This window comes from Bombina bombina, unplaced genomic scaffold (assembly GCF_027579735.1).
Source record: "Bombina bombina isolate aBomBom1 unplaced genomic scaffold, aBomBom1.pri scaffold_703, whole genome shotgun sequence".
In the NCBI taxonomy this organism is placed as follows: domain Eukaryota; kingdom Metazoa; phylum Chordata; class Amphibia; order Anura; family Bombinatoridae; genus Bombina; species Bombina bombina.
In genome coordinates this window covers 31361-38153 of record NW_026512526.1, presented here as the reverse complement: position 1 = coordinate 38153, position 6793 = coordinate 31361, and positions in this window count along the sequence as shown.

The following is a 6793-nucleotide window of genomic DNA, read 5'->3' as shown; positions in this document are numbered from 1 at the left end:
CCCACCTGGTCCGGGTGGACCAGTTTGGGGAGTAGAGGTTTGAGTCTGTTGGCTAAGATTTTTGTGAAAATTTTAAGGTCTTGGTTTATGAGGGATATTGGTCTGTAGTTCTGACAGACCGTCTTATCTTTGCCTGGCTTCGGAAGTACTATAATTTTAGCGTTTAACAATTCAGAAGGGATCTTGTGGCCTTTTAGGATAGAATTACAGAATTGTACAATATGTTTGGTGAGGGTTGGTTTGAACTGTTTATAATAATCCCCTGGGAACCCGTCAGGGCCTGCTGCCTTGCCTGGTTTTAAATCTTTGAGAACCCCTAGGACCTCTCTATCTGTTATGTCGGCATTCAAGGAGTCTAAGTCTTGTTTGCTTATCCTGGGTAAGGTTGCCTCCTCTAGGAAAATGTCTAGGGAGTTCCGTGTGGATTCTGATTTGGTTACCTTCTGACCATCATACAAGGAACTATAGTAAGCTGCAAATGAGGCCACTATATCTTTGGGGTTTGACGTTAGGACCCCCTGAGTATTATATAGGGATGGGAATGACATGTCTCTAGTTCTATTTCTAATTTTATAGGCCATGAATTTGTCTGGCTTATTTGCGTAGAGAAAATATTTAGATTGAAGCCTCAAACCTGCCCTGGATGATTGGTCAGAAAGCAACTTGTCGAGTGCTTGTCGTTTGTCTACTAGTGTTTTATAAAGATTGGGTGAGCCAGATATTTTGTGACGTTTCTCTAGGTTAGCTATGTCCCGTTGAAGTGAGTCAAAGAAAGTTTTCGTTTTACGTTTAGCATGTGACTTCATTTGGATCAACAATCCCCTCATGACTGCTTTATGAGCTGCCCACACCTGTAAGGGGTTATCTACTGTGTTCAAGTTGAGGTTCCAGTATTCCTCCATGTGTTTAAGGACCGTCTCTTTATGGTTTGGGTATTTTAAAGATAAAGGGTCAAATGACCAGCTTTTGGTATTGTTATACGGGAGAATCCCTGACATTTTTAGTGAGACTATTGAGTGGTCTGACCATACACATGGCTGTATTTCGGAATTTGAGAAGTCATGAAATGGGTTTCTTGTAAGAATATGACATTAGCCCCCAGAAGTTTATATTGTGACATAGCCTTCCTTCTTTTGGTATCTGAGTTAAGGCCTCTCACATTATGTGAGACTAGTGTGATGTTGGTACTAGCCATCTAAATGTTTGGGTGGTGTCTTAGAGTCGGTATGTATTGGTGCGTTTTCAGTTACCTTACCCCATGTGTGAGACCTATCTGAAATTGGTGAATCCGGGATTCCCAGACGAGCAACAACCCTGCTTCTGCATTTGCGGAGTATCTGTGGTCTTTTTGGGAGTAAGGATGAGGAGAAAAAAGAAGAGGTGAAGAGGGAGAAATTCTGAGAGAGAAAGAAGAAGAAAAAAAAATACAACAGGTTAATCATATTAAACATTACATTCTCAACCCATATTGTTAAACCTGGAATAAATAACAAAAAAATTACATCTTGACTAAACATAGAAAAAATCTTCTAGGGGGACATTGAGTCCGAGGAGGCGTCACCTATCCACCCTCTTATTGCCTAAAGTAAGCATATTAGAAGAGGTTTTCTAAAGAACATAGTGCTAACATTGTAGATATAAGTTCCGGCCTCCCTGTTACAGTTCCTTGAACCTTGAGTAACCTTAACGAGAATTAGACTCTACTAACTATACTAGGTAACAGCCTAACAATAAACATAACAATTTCCTGACTCCATGACATTGCTGATGTGAGGCAGCTACTGGTTTTAGATGGGGAGCATGTGAAGTCAGTCATCATGTCCCTCTAACTAGGAAGTCTCAGGTGAGACAGAGAGAGAGTTAGTACAAGAAGGTTTTTATTAAACCCATCAAGTGTTTTTAGGTTTCTTTGTAGGAATTCTTGCCCACTGAGATCTCTGCGACTTCATGGGTATCCTCTGTGGTTTCAGCATGTCCGTGGATGATGTAGGACCTTGAATAGGGGGTAGCTCTAGATCCAAAGCTTCACAGATATCTGGAATCCCCTCCGTGTCTTTGATTGTCAGTAGTTTATTGTCCTTTGATATGTGGAGTGCAAAGGGGTAACCCCATCTGTATTGGATCTGATTTTTCCGTAAGAGAGTTGTTAGGGGTCTCAGGGCTCCCCTTCTTTGTAAAGTTCTGTTACTAAGATCCTGGAAAAAGTGTACCACATTACCTCTGAATTTAAAGGTAGGTTGTTTTGCTGCTTCTCTGAGGATCTTGTCTTTTTCAGGGAATCTTAGAAAGGCCACAATGACATCCCTGGGTGGGAGATCAGCTTTGGGCTTGGGCTTGAGTGCTCTATGGGCCCTTTCAATTTCAATTTCTGTGGATGTGTCCATTCCTGTGATTGCACAAAATAGTTGGTGGAGGTATGAAGGGAGGTCTGTTGGTGTTACAGATTCTGGGATGCCTTTGAGACGAATGTTACAACGTCTACTCCTATTCTCCATATCTTCCAACTTGTCTAATAGTTCATTAACTACCTGCTGTTGTTGGGATGTCTGCTGGACTGCCATCTCTACATCTTCTATAATGTTGTCGTTGTTTTCCTCTAAGGATTCGACCCTTGCGCCTAGGTCTGACATATCTTTCTTGATATCATTAAGGCTCTCATTCATAGAGGTATGCATGGCGTCCATTTTGGCCCATAATTTGTCGAAGCTGCTAGTGATATCTTGTTTTGATACTAGTAGGTGAAGATCAGCTCTAGTTAGAAGTGTGTTATCCTCTATAGTTTTAGGCTCTGATAAAGCGACTTCCGTTGATTCCCTAGACTCAGTGTTGAGTTCAGCTGGATTATCATTCTGCGTTTGCTTGAAGTAAGAAGTCACTGGAGTGTTTTTTCCTCCTCCCATCTTCTCTGTCTTGTTCAATCTCTTTGTCGTCATTTTGATATTCTTGAGTGGATTGTCCTGTAAGAGGTTAATTTTGGGAAGAGGTAAAAGTGTTTTTTTGCAGATTAGTTATAGTTTCTTAATTCTCTTGGGTTTAAATTATATGTTGAGAACAATTCAGTGTGATAATAACCATATCCACTAGGTGTCAGTCTTGCATTAGAAATGAAAAATTGCTGAGAAATCTGAAGTCCTTTATATGCAATAACACCTTTAGACCACTAGATGGCAAACTTGTATAAGAAATGAAAAGGTGCTAAGAGAAATTAATCTTCTGTGTGTTACCTCACTTTTGACCACAAGATGGCAGGCAAGAGTTAGAAATGAACCACCATATTGGAAAAACAGACAGAGCTAAATGTAAAGAAAAAACAAGTAGATCTTTCAAAAATGGCAGTATTAATATAAATTCCCTCAAGGTTTGTTCTGTTCTGGGACCAACGCAGGGTCTAGTAAAGTGGTGGGGTCCGTTTTGGGTTTAGGATAAAAAAATAAATGTGACGAAAAACAACAATAAAGTGTGTGTTCCGGTTTAGAATCCCCCTCGGTTTCTTCTTAAACGTATACAAAAGAATCCTCAAAGCTGGGGAATAAATAGTCCCAATATAAATGGTGTATGGGAAACAGACAGTTAATTTCAAATAGTGTCCACAGTCTTAGATATCAGAAAAATTTCCTGCTACGGTTATCCGTATGTGCCTGGGGGTCAGGGGTGATCAAATTATGAGTGCCGTGGATGTCTTTCCCTCCGCTGATCCGGTGGGATGCCTGGGCACGCTGCTGTACTTCCTCTCGGATGGGCGATGCAAGCCCTCCCGGGCGGGTGCAGTATGCGTGTCCTTCTTGGCGTATACGATATCCGGCTTGTCTTCCTGTTACGTCACCCCTGGCGTCGGTCGGCTTGAGTGGATGATCTCACTTGGAGAAGTAGAGAGGCAGGAAATAAAGACTGATTCCTGGTTGGGACTGCAGCTAGAGCAGCGAAATCAAAGCGGTAAGCCCCACCGCTGGTATGCAAACAGGCAAAGAAAGAGGTACGCTTGCTCACTGTGGGAATGCTGGAAATCATAAGTTTATTTGAAGACCAAACAGATACAGGTATGCAGGGTCACAGTTAGGAACGCCTGACGCGTTTCGAGCATGCGTGGATGCGCTTCATCGGAGGCTGATAGAGTATGACAGTGTGAGCCTTTTAAACCTGATTTTCACCAATCCTGAGAGGACTGAGGTCTAAGCCAATCAGTGTTGCTTCAATGAGTTATAGCCTTTGTGATATAGACTCTTGTGTCTTCAGCTTGTTACTGAGGCTAGTATTATTAACTCTGCGGTAACACTGATTGGTGCACATCAATAAATGAGATACTTTAAATAATTAAACATTAATATAATATAACAAAGGTTAAGAATAAGGATTACTGAAAAAACTGGTAAATAATTAAACATAGATAATTCTCATAATGAATAAATACATTAATAAATGGATAAAAAATGAATAAGAAATGAATGAGTAAAAATATTAATTAAAAATGAATGGTGAAAAAATGTAAAAATATAAAGATAAAAGTAAAAATGAGGATGGGAATGTGAGTAAAGAATAAAAATAAAAATGTAAGTAAAACTAAAAATAGAAATGATCAATGAATAAATGAATAGGTAAAAAGTAATTTCCTACCATCAGAATGGAAGATATAGTTCTAAATGTCTATGCTGGCTAATTAAATGTAGGTGCACTTCATCTTGAAGGGGGAAATTAATTTTTATTTTTATTACCCATATGTATTATTCATGTTTTTTTAAAAAAGGCTAAGAAATTAGAAAATTCTTTACTAAGGAAGACTAGGATCTAGATTGGACAATGCATGTAATGATCAATCATGTAAAGAAGACTTTTTGTCCAATTTATAATTAAATAATGGATTATAAGATCTAAAGGTATCATAAGCTATACTATACTCTGCTAATCTCTTTTATGTGTATTAAATGTATATAGATGTCTTAGCTTAGGTATGTATATATATGTATTGGTTATATATTGCTAGGGGGACCACTAGATGGACAAATGGATAGAAGAGTCAATTTTATTGTTGTTATTATTTTTGTTTTTGTGTGTGTACTGATGAGTTGAATAGATAGAATCGTATTAATTATATGTATTCAAGTGTTTGAACTGGGTGTTGGAGATGTGTCAAGTGTGTAATTAGATCTAATGTTCCAAAGGATTTTTAACTTCAATCATATTTAGTTAGTTCTAGAGGGGTTGGAATATGTCCAAATAGAGTAAATTACACATATAAATCCACATCCAGTCTTCTGTTTATCCCATTGGGATATCTAGTATTTAATTTGACTATCCAGAAGACTTCTCTTTTTAAGAGTTTGGCAGTTCTATCGCCCCCTCTGGCCTCTTTGACAACCCTCTCTATTCCTTGGAATGAGAAGTGGTCAGTACCTATTCCATGTTGGCGAAAGTGTTTGGCCACTGGGGTTCTAGCTTCTTTTTCAATGAGGGATAATAAGTGCTCCCTAATACGATCTTTTAGCGGACGTGTAGTGATACCTATGTATTGCTGGAAGCAGAGTTGACATGTAATCAGGTATATTACATACTGCGAAGTGCAGTCTATCCTTTGCTTCATCGTGTAGGTTTCCTTAGTGTTACTTGAGGTAAAAGTGTGAGTTATGTTGGTAAACTCACAGCTTTTACAGGGTCTGTGGCCACATTTAAAGGATCCAGGACTAAGGCCCAGCCAATTAGTTTGTGTCTGTGGTCTCTCTGAGAATTTTTTGTTTGTTAAGTCTCCTATTGATGGAGCTTTTTTGGCTACAAATGTAATGCCTTTAGATATTACTTGTTTCAATGTATCATCACTCTTTAATATTGTCAAATTATCCTTAATTACTTTACAAATTTTATAGTATTGCCTGCTAAATTGAGTAGAGAACACTATATTTTCCTCATTTTGTGTTTTGTCCTTTTTCTGGAATAACGTGTTCCTCTGTGTACTTTCTACTTCTTTATTGATTAGATCAAGTTTTGATCTGTTGTATCCCCTGTTGACTAGCCTATTGGTTAATTCTTTTGCTTCTTGCCTATAGGTATCTAAGTTGGAACAATTTCTACGGAGTCGTAGATATTGGCCTTTGGGTATACCTTTTTTGAGATGTGGAACATGGCATGAATCTGCCCTTAGGATTGTATTTTTTGAGGTGGGTTTTCTATATGTGGATGTAAGAATTTTTAGTTTTGACAAATTTGCACTGAGTTTTAGGTCTAGGAAATCGATGGATTGGTTGTCACTTTTATGTGTGAAGACAAGGTTTAATTGGTTATTGTTAATGTAAGTCATAAATTGTTCTATAGTATACTCATTATCTGTCTTGTCCCAAATGATTATGAGGTCATCAATAAAACGACCGTATAGTTTAATATTGTTTTTAAATTGGAATTCAGTTGAAAAAATAAACCAAAATTCCATCCAACCCATATAAATATTGGCATAGGCCGGGGCAAATTTTGCCCCCATGGCCGTGCCTCGTTGCTGTAAATAATAATTTCCTTCAATAGTTATGTTTTAGTAGAAATTCTGCAGTTTCTACTATAAATGTAATGAAACCTATATCATAGTCTGTGTGTCTGAGTAACATCTCATGAAGCGCTATGAGGCCTGTTGTGTGGGGTATACTTGAATAAAGAGGAGCCACGTCAATTGTGAGCCAAGTGTATTCACAATTCCAGTTAACTGTGTTAAGTTGCTGGATTAGATGGCCGCTGTCTTTAATGTAGCCTGGTAAGGATTGGACAATGGGTTGGAGTATGTAGTCAAGCCACCCACCAAAAGATTCATGCCATATTC